At 44.2% G+C, this 13504-nt stretch overlaps 2 pseudogenes; both read right to left on the minus strand.

The window, feature by feature from the left end:
- Window positions 1-707: 707 nt before the first annotated feature.
- On the minus strand, window positions 708-2865 carry LOC100954263 (annotated as a pseudogene).
- A 3039-nt stretch (window positions 2866-5904) lies between these two features.
- Window positions 5905-13504, minus strand: part of LOC100954573 — a 12015-nt pseudogene continuing 4415 nt past the window's right edge.

The following is a 13504-nucleotide window of genomic DNA, read 5'->3' on the forward strand; positions in this document are numbered from 1 at the left end:
CTCTGAAATCACCCAAACTTCTGGTTCCTTTCAGTGCTTAGGGTCCTGTGACCACTTGTCTGTCCCTTCCAGGATGGGGCCACTAGAAATTCTCATGTCACCAATGGCAATCTGCTAGTCCTGTGTCCTTCTACTAACAATCTGCAAGCCAAAATCCCCTGATGTAACAGATGACAATGCAATTTCTTTGCTTCTGCACAGCTGAAGGAAAGGCCACAATGATGAAGATGAAGATGATGCCCCTATGAATGCATATTCTCATCTGAGTCACACTGATGTGTGTCAGGCCATCACAGCCCCTCTCCCCTACCTCTCATTCCTCCCAGTTACTATTACAACCTTAACTACACTATTGTAGACCACTTACCAGTTTATCTCACCAGAGACTATTAGGACAAGAAGTAGAAATCTTTGTAAAATGAGTGCATAAGTAAGGATGTGTAAGTTAAATATATATGTTTCTAAATATATATACATATATGTCTGTATAAATATATGCAGCAACATTGTAGTGGCCCATGATTATAATACCAGGATGTTTGGAGACCAAGGCAGGAGGATCACTTAAGGCCAGGTGGTCGTGACCATACTGGGCAATACAGCAAGACTGTGTTTCTACAAAAAAGTTTAAAATTAGCCAGGAAGGCTAGCACACTTGTAGTTCCAGCTATTCAGGAAGCCAAAGCAGAGAATTCCTTTAGCCCAAGAGTTCAAGGAGGCGTGAGCTCTGATGGTTCCATTGCCCTCCAGCCTGGGTGACAGAACCAAACCCTGTTTCTAAAGCTTTTCCAAATAAATAAAATTTAAAATGTGCTTTGCATGGAGCACTGGTTGGATAAAGTCACCAATACAGACCTGAGATAACAGCTTCCTGTTGACACAATTGAGGCCCCTAATGAAGACCATGTTGGGCATGATTGGCCTGGAGTAGTCCATCACAAAGTCCCCTCTGAACAGCCACATGATACATGGCTAAGGGTATCCACCAATGACACACCTGTCTCTGAAAAAGCTCAGAAGCCAGACTTGCATAAGGAGAATAATAAATATGGCAAATGTACCTCAGGGCCAGAGGGTAGAGTGTGTTCTTGACCCTTTGCAGGAATGTCATGTGGTCTAAATTCCCTGTTAGTAACCAAGGAATATATGAGGAAGGGTTTGGACACTGTGTGCCCACAAAATCCAACTCACATGGAAGGAAGCGTAGAAAGAACACAGTGGGAATGGACAGGGACTTGCCAGCATTGCCCAGCAAGGGAAAGCTGGATCCATTAAAACCACATCAAAGGACGTGACATTCAGGTGCCCAATCAGGGTCTTGCTATACATTAGGCTCTACAAGGGGTACAATAGACCACAGACAAATCTTTTTAAAATGCCATAATTTTAAAAAATGTCTTCAGAAAATGTTCTTTTTCTTTTTCTTTTTTTTTATTAAATCATAGCTGTGTACAGTTTTGCAATCATGGGGTATAGTATGGTGTTTTCATATACAATTTGAAATATTTTCATCAAACTGATTAATATAACCTTCATGTCATTTTCTTAGTTATTGTATTGAGACATTTATATTTTACTTTTAGAAAGATTCACTTAATTAGTTTCATAATAGGACTGAGTACATTGGATACTTCCATTCTTGAGATACTTTGCTAAGAAGAACATTTTCCAGCTCCATCCATGTAAACATAAAGGAGGTAAAGTCTTCATCTTTCTTTAGGGCTGCATAATATTCCATGGTGTACAAGTACCACAATTTATTGATCCATTTGTGGGTTGATGAGTACTTGGGCTTCTTCCATGACCTGGCAATTATGAATTGGGCTGCAGTAAACATTCTGATACAAATATTTTTGTTGTAATGTGATTTTTGGTCTTCTGGATATATATCTAGGATGGTAGGATCAAATGGCAGGTCTATTTTTAGTTCTCTAAGCATTCTCCAGACATCTTTCCAAAAGGAACGTATTAGTTTGCATTCCCACCAGCAATGGAGAAGTGTTCCCTTTTCTCCACACCACATCCACACCAACATCTCTGATTTTGGGATTTTGTGATATGGGCTGATCTTACTAGAGTTAGGTGATACCTCAAAGTAGTTTTGATTTGCATTTCTCTGATGATTAAGGATGGGGAGCATTTTTGCATATATCTGTAGGCCATGTGCCTATCTTCTTTAGAGAAATTTCTTTTCAAGTCCCTTGCCCACCCTGAGATGGGATCACTTGTTCTTTTCTTTCTAATACATTTGAGTTCTCTGTGGAGTCTGGTTATTAAACCTTTGTCAGAGACATAGCCTGCAAATATCTTCTCCCATTCTGAGGGCTGTCTACTTGCTTTACTTACTGTGTTCTTGGCTGTGCAAAAGAAAATGTTCTTTTTCAGATGCACTTTGAAATTAGTCTGCAAAGATTTGATCAAATTCCTACTAGGGAACAGTGTAGGGGAAAAGTGCTCCCTTTGATGTGCATATTCACCTCTTCTGAGAGGACCATGGCCTTGTGGCCTCATGCATGGAGCTCCTGTATGGCCTCCCACATGTTGAGCCAGTGGCTGCCATCTGTGGGCACTAACAGCACCTTCCCAGCCTTGGCCCAGGGCCTGCACTCAGCAAGAGCAGCAGCCCCAGCAGCCCCGTTCAAAGACCCTGGAGTCCCATGGCCATCTCCCCAGCAGCCAAGAGCAACTACTTCTCCACTCCAGGCTGTGCCTCTTATGTTCATTGTCTTCGTCTTATAATCTTATCACCAAGCAACATAGCGAAATGGCATATAAGTGGGAGACAGAGTCCCCTCCTTAAGTTAATCATTGTAGTATAAATCTATACTTGCCTTTCACTCCCAGCTCTGATCCAATCACTCCCATCTAGCAAAAACTCAGCTGACCCTACTGCTCTCTCTGGGGAACATTCCAGTTCACTCTCTTATTTCTCATCCAATTCCCAATAAATGCCTGTGAACACACATTTCGTGAGACCAACTCCTACTTCTCTATTCACCACCTTCCACCAGCCTGTGACTATGCTCTGAAGAGTCACCAATGGCCTGGTCCCCAACCATAACCTCTATGCTGGATGTGATCCCATGTGGTAACTCTTTAAACTCATTCCTGCCATGCTTGAGTGCACAGGGTACATCCAGGAAGCACAGAACACTGCTCAGTCAGCTTGCCTACATTGGATGGAGGTGCTGCCTCTTTAGCTTTATGTTTCATATCAGAATATCTCTGGTAGCAAGCAGGAAGGACTCTATTTGGAGTGGCTATCAAATATGGGAAGAGCTAAAAGGACACTGACCACGACTTGTGATGAAAAGATTCCAGTGAAGGGTCTGTTGAGAATTTTTGCATTTCCCATGGCATACAAATTCCTGTTTTCTGAGGCAAACATGGGCAAGGCAGCCCTAAGCAATGACACTCAATGAGTTCAGACAACATCCTGCTCCCCTAGTCTGTCCCCCACCAGACAAGAGGGAGCCGGAGCTTGGCCTCAAACCAGGCCTTGCCTGGATTTCTCCTCTCCTCAGTGCTCAAAGCTCCAGCCTTCTGCTACTCTGTGTGGGGACTCAGGTGCACAACTAATCGGGCCTGAATTCCATGCTGAAGCTTATGCTCCAGGGTTATTTCTAGTCCCAAATACCAATAAGGGTATATTCCTCCAGAAGAGGAGGGCTACATAATTTATGGGACTTTGTTCAATTTCAAGATGGAGGAAAGAAAAGAGAATCCTTTGTAAAGTGAAAAAACCCCTGTCCATGGAGAGGGGGGACTCAGAACCTGGCCAGCTCCAAAAAGTCATGTCCACATGTTCCTGGCAAGGTTTCTGATGCCTCCTTCTCTGCTGGCCCTGGGATGACACACAGAGTCCCTGGGCTGTCAGCTTTCCATCTCACTATCCCAGGCCTTTCACACCCAGCTGGCTCCCCCATAGAAGACCCTCTAGAGACCCTCCTCAGTAACAGATTCCACTTCCAGGCGGAGGAGCACATGCCCAGACTCTGCTGGGGAGCCCCACCTGCCACAGTGCAGGGAGCTTCTTGGTTGAACTCTTTCCTGCAGGGTAGCAGTTCAGAGCTCTGGTTCCCTCACTTCCTCTCACAGCATTTCTCTGCTCCCTTTTTTCTCCTTCCTGCTGTCTCAGCCACATAACTGTATGATGTTCCCAAGGCTCAGTTTCCATCCTACGCCCAGGTGAGATTATTCTACCCATCACCTGTTCACTTCTCCCCAGACCACACAAGAGCAGGAGTCTGGTGGGACCATGGCCCCTCATACCCTTCACTCAGAGTGAAAGAAGGAGTGGGGGAGGGAGCAGGTGCTGGGAAGGCAGAACTTGCAGTTGGCTGTGGCTACAGCAGCTTCTGTGGGGGTGGGAGCAAGGGCTGCTGCCACCTCTCCTCCAGGGGAAGCACTGTTTCCAGAGAGGGACCTCTGCCCCCACCGAGCACTCAATAGCCTCCCCTGTTCGCACAGCTGCAGGTGTGACAGGTGCATGGGAGACAGCAGACAAGAACACATCTAGCTCTCCTGCATGTGCACATCTGCTAACGGCACCAGGATGTCATCTGCCCTGTAAGAAGCCACATCAAACATTTGGCAGAGCCACAGTGCTTACCTTGGGCCAGTTAGACACATCCATGTACACTAGAATAGAGGTAGTGGTACACACCAGAGATTAGCATCTCAGTTCTCATGTCCTGGTTTGGTCTCCAATAAGCTACAGATTTCATGTGAGGTCAAAGAAAATCTCACTGGGTTCTTTGACATGACAAGAAAAATAACGTCTTAAAATTCATCTTGAAGACTTTCTGGCTCCAGGTACTAGAGGTGTTGCTCCTATCACACTGATGGTCTCACAGGAAAGCTCTGAAGAGCAGACACAGGAGGATGAGGAGCAGACCCAGGAGGATGAGGAGCAGACACAGGAGGAACTTGAGAGATGAAGAGTGGACAGCAGTCTGCTATTCCCATGTTTGTGGCTTTTTACACGGGAGCAAGAGGCACCATTGGTGCTACACTACACCCCTACAGCTCACTCTCTTCTCTGCTGTCCCCTACCCACCCTGCACAGACATGAAAATGGCAGGAAGCATTTGGAGAATGAAAACCTGTGTGACAGTGGCAGTGTGGAAGGGTTGTCAGTGCAGCAGGCAAAAGGCTGCGAGGTCAGGGAACGTTCAGTCCATGTGGAATGGGTTACAGAGGTTACAGGTTAACTGAGGACTCCACAGTTAACCTGTAACAAGAAGCCAGGCCACCCTGGCCTGTGAGCTAAGCTGGAGCCTCAGCTTCTCCCTGAAGGCAGGAGGGGTCTCTGAAGGACGTGTGCCATGGGCAGGTGTGTGACCAGAAATACCTTACTTGCAAAGAACTAGAGCGTAGTCTGGAGCAGTTAACTTGCAATGAAGATCGGAGCCAAGACAGTCAACTCTGAAGAATATAGACCACACTCCCATGGAAACACTCAAAGGAAAGAGGAACGATTGCTTTTGTATGACGTCAGACTTATGTTTCACAAATCAAATACATTCATAGAGTGTATATTTTACAATTAGATAACCACATTGCATAAGGTGAAAAGAAAACCAAATACAACTAATATCTTATGATTTGGTCAGAAACAAAAATGAAATGTAGAGTCCTTTGCAGTAAAAATACATTAATCAAGAGAAATATAAGAAGAGGAATACAAAAGTTGTAAAATATCTAAAGTAATAGAATTGAATATAAAATAAGTGAGCATGACTTTATGGGCTGATTACTCACTAGGAAAGATGGCTCACACAATGCCTCAGCCTCCCAAGCAGCTGTGACTACAAGTGCCCACCACAATGCCTGGATATTTTTAGAGACAAGGTCTCACTCTGGCTCAGATTGGTCTCGTACCTGTGAGCTCAAGTAATCCCCCCACCTCAGCCTCCCAGAGTGCTAGGATTACAGACATGAGCAACCGTGCCTGTTTGAGTCTCACACTTTTAATACACTTTTTACCTTTCTTAAAATATGTATGTATTTTACTGTGTATGTGTATTGTGATGATTGATGGCAGAAATCTTAGCTCTGTGGGAGGCCAACCCAGGAGAATAACTGGAGGCCAGTGTGTGAGACCAGCCTGGGAAACACAGACAGACCTCATGACTACAAAAGAGTTTTACAAATTAGACAGAATGGTGGTACATCAGGAAGTGGAGAGGATGGATCCTTGGAGCTCAGGAATTCAGTGGTGTAGTGAGCTCTGATGATTCCACTATACTGCAGCCTGGGTGACAGAGCAATACCCTGTTTCTAAAAACCTTTTCAACTAAATACATTTAAACAAAGTCCTCTGCCTCGAGCACTGGTTGGATAAAGGCGCCAATACAGACCTGAGATAGCAGCTTCCTGCTGGCACAGTTGATGCCCCCGATGAAGACCATGTTAGGCATGATCGGCCTGGGGTAGTCCATCACAAAGTCCACTCTGAACAGCCACACGGACCCATGGCTAAGGATATCCACCAATGACACCTGTCTCTGAAAAAACTCAGAGGCCAGACTTGCATAAGGAGACAAGGTAACATGGCAAATGTACTTCAGGGCGAGAGGGTAGAGCATGTTCCTGACCCTTTGCAGGAATGTCATGTGGTCTGAATGCCTTGTTAGCAACCGAGGAATATATGAGGAAGGGTTTGGACACTGTGTGCCCTCAAAGTCCAAGTCACATGGAATGTACCGCAGAAAGAACACAGTGGGAATGGACAGGTACTTGGCCAGCACTGCCCCACAGGGATAAACTGGATCCGTCAAAACCACATCAAAGGATGTGGCATTCAGGTGCCCAATCAGAGTCTTGTTATACATTAGCTCTCTACAACCCCTATAAAGAATGACAGCTGAATCTTTCATAACTGCCATACTTTTAAAAAATATCTTCAGAAAATGTTGTCTTTCAAACACAATTTGAATGTAGTTGGCAAAGTTTTGATCAAATTCTTCCTGAGTGTGGGGAACAGTGTAGGTTTTCAGAGTGAAAAAGTCCTCCCCTTTGATGTGCATATTCACCTCTGGCGTGAGGACCACAGCCTGGTGGCCCCGGGCATGGAGCTCCCGCACGGCCTCCCGCATGCTGAGCCAGTGGCTACCATCCATGGGCACCACAAGCACCTTCCCAGCCTCCGCCCAGGGCCCAACGCTCAGCAACAGCAGCAGCCCCAGCAGCCTCATTCCAAGATCCTGGAGTACTGGGACCATCTCGCCAGCATTCAAGAGCAAATACCTCCCCACTGCATGCTCTCCCTTTATATTCCTTGTCTTTATCTCATTATCTTATCAGTGAGCAATGTAGCAATATGGCATATAATTCAAAGACAGAGCCCCCACCTTAAGTTAATCATTGTAGTATAAATCTATACTTGCCTTTCGCTACCAGCTCTGATCCAATCACTCCCATCTTGCAAAAACTCAGCTGACCCTGCTGCTCTTTCTGGGGAACATTCCAGTTCACACTCTTGTTTCTCATCCAATTCCCCAAAGACAGCTGTGGACACACATTTCATGTCACCAACTCCTACCTCTCTTTTCACCCACCTTCCACCTGCCTGTGACTGGGCTCTGAAGAGTCACCAATGGCCTGCTCCCCACCCATAATCTCTCTGTGGGTCTGACCCCATGTGGTTACTCTTAAAACTCGTTCCCACATGCCTCCATGTAAAGAGCTCATCCAGGAAAACACAGAACATTAGCCAGTAAGTCTATACATGACTGGGTAAAGTTTGTCCCTTTTCCAAACCAGGATATCTCTTGTAGTGACCAGAGAGGACTCTATTTAAAGTGGTTGTCAAACATGGGAAGAGCTAAAGGGACACTGATCACAACTTGTGATGATAAGATTCCACTGAAGGGTCTGTTGAGAATTCTGCATTTCCCATGAAATACAAATTGCTGTTATCTGAGGCAAACATGGGCAAGATAGCCCTAAGCAATGAACTCAGTGGTTTCAGACAGCATTATGCTCCCCTAGTCTTCTCCCCACCAGATAACGGGGAGCTGAAGCCTGGCCTCAAATCTGGCCTTGTCTGGATTTCTCCTCTCTGGAGGGCTCAAAGCTACTCTGTGCAGGGACTTGGGATATATTCCCCCTGAAGAGTAGGGCTACATAATTGGGGGGGGGCTTTGTTTAAATTTCAAGATAAAAAAAGCAAATGAGGGTCCTTTGGATGGAGGAAAGTGCTCTCAGAGGCATCACTCAGAGACTGGCCCAGCTGCACAAAGTCACTACTAGACATATTTGGTAAGGCAAGTGTCACCAAGATGTCCAGCTTTCTATCTCATGCTCTCTGGGTTTTCACACCTGGCCAGCTCTCCCATGCAGGATGTTACTCCTCTAGACACTCTCCTCCATAACAGATTCCACTGCTGGACAGATAAGTACATGCCCAGAGACTTGTAGCAGGACCCCAGACACCACAGTGCAGACAGCCACTGGGTTTAAGCCTTTCTTGCTGGCTTGTGGTCCAGAGTCCTTGTTTTCTCACTTCCTCTCACATCCCTTTCTCTGCTCTCTTTTGTGTTTCCTTCTGTCTGAGTCACATAACTCTGATTTTCCTCAGGTTCAGTTTCCACCCTTCTATACCCAGTGCAAAACCTATCAACTACAGGGGGGGCCAAAGTGGTGGACTACAGTCAGCTTTCAACAGAAGCTCCTGTCCAGAAGGAGAAAAGTGAGAAGTGAACTTAGAGAAGTCGAAAGCGGGGAGTTGAGCAGAAGAAGAAGAATTGAAGATGCGTATCATCCCCACTGTGAAAAACTTGGACGCTGCAAAAGAGTAAGAAAGATAACAGTGATCAGGTATGGAGAGATTAGTCTAAAGATGCCTCCTTGACAAGAGGATGGGAGACCCCTGCCCAACAAGGAGGTCTACTGCGGGTTTCCACCAGCATGCAGGGAGCCAAGGACCTCTCACCTCACCCCATGGAAGGGTGCTGCAAGGTCCCGGTTCTCCTAAACCTGGGAATTTCCACCTCTGTGTCCAGTCCCCAACCTGCCTGATGCAGTCAGGCAGTCCCAGAGCCGAACCTTCCCCTTTCTGGTTGCCCAAGCATTGAGAGAGATACAGGAATTCAGATTGTAGATAGTTTCAGAACTCCAGCATGACTCACTCTAAATAAAGCATCTTCTTGACAAATTGTAATTAAATTTGTCAAAGCCAGTATGAAGGAGAAAATCCTGCAAGTAGCCAGCCATAAGAAAAGTCTTACCTACAAAGGGAAAAACATCAGGATTACCACAGATCTTTTAGCTGAAACTTTTCAAGCCAGAAGAGGATGGAAAATTTAACCTTCTTAGACATACGAATTGTCAGCCTATCATTCTGTTTCCTGCTAAACTGAGTTTCATTTGCAATGGAGAAATCAAATATTTTACTGACATGCAAATGTTGAGGAAATTTGCTATAATTAGACCAGCTCTACAGGAAGTATATTGACCCATTCTTCATAATGTCCTTGTCCCTACCTTCCACAATGGCACAAGGAAAGAAAATAAGCTCTAGACCTCTGAAAACTGAAATGACCAAAACTCTACCATACCTATTGATTCACACAATAAATGTGAATGTCTTGAATTCCCCTCTAAACAGGCACAGGCTGGCTGACTGGATCTAAAAGCACAGGCCCAATATCTACTGTCTTCAAGAAAAACACCTAACCTTGAAAGGGCAGACTTTCATCAGTGGCCGTTGAAACTGAACTGCTCAGGCTCCCCTGGTTTGGACAGATCAGTGGCCACTAAAGGGGGGTTACTTAAAAACACCCAACAATTAGTGCAAGAACAACTGAAAGGCAAGCGTACAGAACATTCTATATGTGCTTGGAACACCTCTTTGTGGCATTCCTAAAAAATCTGGAAACTGGTGTGAATTCATGGGCTTAGATTGGTTAATGCTCACATTATTCCAATTGGAGTTACACAGCCAGGGTTCCCTAACCGTCCTTTAATTCCTCAAGAATATAGTTTCATAATCATCCATTTGAAAGACTGTTTCTCAATATCCCTTGACACCATATGATAGAGAAAAATTTACCTATTCTGTTCCTACTTTTAATTGTGGAGCCCCAAGGGAGCATTACCAATGAAAAGTTTTGCCCCAAGGAATCATTAATAGCCCTACCATTTGCCAACAGCACATGGTAGTAAGAGCTTTAAAGCTGACCCATATAAAATTCACTTTAGCTTTAATATATCATTATATGGGTGATAGTTTAATAGCCCCCAAACACAAAGACATCCCTTCTCAATTATTAAACTTCTTCTTTGAGTCTGTAGTCTATGAGGGCCTTCCAATTACTCCAGAAAAAAATCCAGACTCAAAATCCTCAGCAATATAGTGGGTATATTTTACATTATACACCCTAGGATTGATAAAGGTAGTTTTATGGCAACTTGGAGTCATAGTGAATTATTACAAATTGCTCTTTCTGATTTTACTGGATAATTACAACTTACAAGCCCCCCTCTGGAAGATACATATGGACTCTTGATGCTTCCTCTGACTTATTTAACACAATTTCCTCTCCACATATACCCAATTTCTTCTCCACCTATACTTCACTTGACCTCATTGTGTTTACTGGTTGGTCAAGAAAAAATAGTAAAAAGCTGGTTGGCAACAACACGAAACTCGAGAACACTCTATTACTAGCCGTCATTCAACCACTCAGTGTGCGGCTCTCACTGTAGCAATTTTAGCTTTGCAATTGTTCCCTTGCCAGCCACTTAATATGGTGGCAGATTCAGCCTATGTGGTACATAAAACCCAAACCATTGGTGATGCCCTCATGTACCAATCATCTGATGAAATTTAGCATAATTTATTTTCTTCCCTTCAAACCTATTTACTAAAATGGAAACATGTTCTATTCATGCCCTGTATTTGTTCCCGTTCTAACCTCCATGAGTCCCTTACCCAAGGGAACATATATGCTGATTCATTAGTATATTTCAATGCTACTATACCTTCAGCAATACAGTCTCATCAGTTTTTCCATCAGGGATACTAGCATTGACTAAAACCTTTGCAATCACTTTGTCTCATGCTCAAGATATTATCCGAGCCTGCCCAGAATGTCAACAGACAGCTTTGCCTCTCCCCAAAGAAATAAATCCCCCAGGTTGACATTTGTCAAACACCCTTTGGCAAATGGATGGCAATTCCCTTCTTTTGGTAAATTTAAATATATTCTTGTTTCTATTGACACTTACTCGGTCTGATTCATGCCAGTTGGTAGGTTGGAAGAACTACCAAACATGTATAAAAACATTTGTTGTCAGCTACAGCCACTTCAACAATGGCAAATCAAACACACTGCAGATGATCCTCACAACCCAACAGGCCAAGCTACTGTTGAAAGACCTCAGGGACTTCTTAAATACCAGTTAGTAAAAACAAAAAAATAAATAAATAAAAAACAGCATGGAAGTATAGAGGATAGACCAGTCCCAAGAACAACTACACAAAGCTCTTTTTACACTTAACTCTTTAAATTGCTCCAAGGACACAGTAATTGCCACTGAAAGACATTTCACTCTCCTAGATAAAGACACCAACACATTAGTATTATAAGAAACACCTTCAGGGTCCCACAATGGCCAGCACTGCTGAAATTGTTATCATGAGGAAAGGGCTATGCTACTGTTCTATCTCCTACAGGCCCTTTCTGGATTCTAGCCAGCTTGTGAAACATTATCACATATTGGCTTCTGATATAGAAGAACTGACCATCCCACAGGAAATCCAATCCTGGAGATACACTACATCACCTTGAACTCTGCCACACACGTCATGATGACCTGGGAGATACCTGTCAGTTGATATCAATGTAGGGCTCCAGTCCATAATTCCGGAGTGCTGACAGCTACCTATCAAGCTCTAGATATTACCTGGAGAAATGTAAAATGTCTTACAAACCAATCTAGAGATGCTATGGAAAGACAGGAATACCACCCACTACTGAGAATGTACCATCTGCCCCAAATAAAAACACTATACCCATTTACTATGTGGATAATGATGTTCATTAATAAAACAGAAAAGGGGGAAATGTGAGGACAGGCTAGAAAAATCATAAAGGAAAAAAAAAAGCAGTAAAGCATTACTGAGGAGTTCAAACCGCAAGAGCCTGGCTCACTATTTGAAAGCTGAATACAGCCACAGGAATAGAATTCCGACCTGGTTTTGAACAAGGTAAAAGGTTAGATTAGGAAGCAGCCACTTGGGCTAGAAGGGAAAGATTACCAATATCCATTAAAAGGTAATATCTTCTGCCTCTTACAACACATATTCCCTTCTAGAAGTTAATTCTAAACCAGACACTTTGTCCACCTCCCTATACATTATTCTGCTTGGGTCTTATGCAAGACCACCCAGACATCACGTGTGGGGACATAGTTTCCTTGATCCTAAATAATCACAATAAGTCAGCCAATGCTATTATTGTGAATGATTGTTGAAACACAACAAAAAGCCTCCTGGGACCTTGGGTCGGGGCAGCATTCTCTCTGCACGTCCTTATGTTGGTCAGAGTATCTGCCTCTCTGAAGCCTCTTCAGCGATTGTCCTGACAGTAGCTGAGTGTCAGTCTTTCTTCACCACTCTGACCTCCTGTGCTCTAGCCAGGCTCCAAGGAGGTCAGGGGGAGCACACAAGGAGACATACATACAGGGCATATATTTACAATTGAATAAAGACATTGCATAAGAGGAAAACGAAGCCAAATGGAACAAATATGTTGTGGTTTGATCAAAAGAAAAATGAAACTTAGAGTCCATTGCAATAATACATAGAAAATACAGAAACAAGAATACCAAAACTATGAAAGCTCAAAAGTTGTGAAACTTAATATAAACAAAGTGAACCTGACATAAATGGGCTGAATCCTCTCACAAAATAGGCGGCTCATACAATGGCTTCAAAGAATAAAACCCAGTTCCCGAGACTCCAATTTCAATTAAACCCAAGTATTCAGGATAAGTGTAAGATGCCTCTGAAATCCCTGCTAAAGGAGGAGATGACACTGTGGGAACTTGGGGTGGGATATGGTGTGTTTCTCACCCTTCCTAATAGGGTGAGAGTTTTCCTAATAAAATGGGCCCTTTGGAGGCTCATATCTGTCCATCACTGCCCCACATCCACGGGGTGAGAACTGCACAGTTTTAGCTCCTCTCTAGACCCTCCCACATCCCTGGATTTCAGTGTCCCAAGTAGAAGCCCCATGTGACACGCAGTCTTCTGATGCCTTCCCCGCTCTGGTATGTTCCCCACATCACAGACCAGGTGCCAACTCCTGGTCTGTCACCTCTTGTCAGTACTCTGCTCTGAAGAGCTGGACTCAGGTACTCCATCCTCTGATCACAGAGACCTCAGCTTCCTCGTTCATTTCCTCTGAAATCACCCAAACTTCTGGTTCCTTTCAGTGCTTAGGGTCCTGTGACCACTTGTCTGTCCCTTCCAGGATGGGGCCACTAGAAATTC

This window comes from Otolemur garnettii, unplaced genomic scaffold, assembly GCF_000181295.1.
Source record: "Otolemur garnettii isolate 467f Iridium unplaced genomic scaffold, OtoGar3 scaffold00013, whole genome shotgun sequence".
NCBI classification, from domain to species: Eukaryota; Metazoa; Chordata; class Mammalia; order Primates; family Galagidae; genus Otolemur; species Otolemur garnettii.